The following is a 1,718-nucleotide window of genomic DNA, read 5'->3' on the forward strand; positions in this document are numbered from 1 at the left end:
CTCAATAAGAGAATTAATAAAATTTTTATTTCAGCCTCATTGTCTGAATGGTGAAGGACGATCTTCTTTGAGGATAGATGCATTTCCACCTTAACTAACTGTATTATTTAACCACTCCATGATCAAATGTCCATTCTTAACAAGATAAAACCACACTACTCTACACAATTATATTCATTATGGTTTCTCTCACTAGATAATTCTCATGCATTTTCTGAATAAAATGTTCAATAAAACATTTATTGATAGCTAACCAGAGAAGGATCAATTTCATTAATTATAAACCCATATGAATTCTAATTATTTCATTTAGCTGTCTCATAATGTAAAGTTAACTGTGTATTTTTGACTAATGTTTGTAGAATGAGTCAGTTAGATTTGAAAAATATTCAATATCATAACTTTGAAGAAATTTGAATAAAAAATGAGAAAAGAAACCATCCCCACAAATTATATAAGCTATTCTTTGAAAATATTTCAAAAGACAGGTTTTGTTCTGCTTTGAATTATTTAAAAGTAAAGAATTTGGCTTTGTAGCTGGGTTGGACCATTGACTGATTTTTTTCCCTTAGCAGCTTGCATAGTATCCTCTCCAACTAGGAGAGCTAGTCTTCAGGGAGGAGGCTTCCAGGTCAATCCCAGCTCTGTTGTCCAAATACTGTGACCAAAATCTGTCCTATCTTCCCTATGTTAAGGAAAGACTTATGAAAAATCAGTTCATTAACTTAGTTTTAACCATTCAATAAGGTCATAGGGCATTATTAAAGAAGTTGTATTGGTAAGAGTGAATAATCCAAATAGGCTCTATCTTGTTTGTGGACACTAATAAAGAAGTGAGGAATGCCTGACAACTCAGGTCTTATCAAAGAGAAAAGGGACAAATATGACAGCGCCTCTTTTTATGTGGTCACTCGTGAGCAGAGAAAAAGAAAATATGTTCCTTTTATTCCCACATAGGTTCAAAGGCACCACTGGCCTATATCAGCTTCACGCAGATCTCAAAGAAAAGAATATCTAATGGTTTTATGCATTAAAGCCTGGAAGAAAATTCAACTGGATGATAAAATAAGATAACTGCTTCTTAATTCCCCTGAAACCTGAACACCTCGAGTCTCCTCCCTGTAACCTACCTCCCTTCTTGAATCCAGGCCAACTCCTGTACTTCTGCCTCAGATCTATGGACTACCTTCTTGTTCAAGACTACCCAAATACTGGTAATTCTCCAAGGCTCTCTCCACCACCAACTTGCCTCCTCCATTCCTTATCTGCCTGAAAAAGATTCTTACTCCCTCACAATACTACCCTGGTAAAGCAGACCCCACCCCCTGTCTTTGATTCCCTGCAATCTGAGCAACTCCACTAACCCCTCTGTACCCTGTCCCTGTTATAGTCATGGAACTAGAAACACTCCTGCACTCTAATCTCAGATCTCTGTACTCCTCTAGCATACAAGAAGAAAAAATTATCTAACAGATAAGAAGAATTAACAAATAACAAAATTCAGCTTAGGAATTGATATTGAAACAAAGAAAGCAGCACAAGGAATCAATGAATCTAAGAGCTGGTTCTTTGAAAAGTTAAGCAAAATATGCAGACCATTAACCCAGTTAAACAAAAGAAAAGGCAAGTAAAAATTTATAAAATGAGAGATGAAAGAGGAAACATCACAATAGACACCCAAAAACAAAATCTTGACATTATAAAAGAATAAGAAAACA

Source organism: Nannospalax galili, unplaced genomic scaffold (assembly GCF_000622305.1).
Source record: "Nannospalax galili isolate Female #2095 unplaced genomic scaffold, S.galili_v1.0 scaffold347, whole genome shotgun sequence".
Lineage (NCBI taxonomy): Eukaryota > Metazoa > Chordata > Mammalia > Rodentia > Spalacidae > Nannospalax > Nannospalax galili.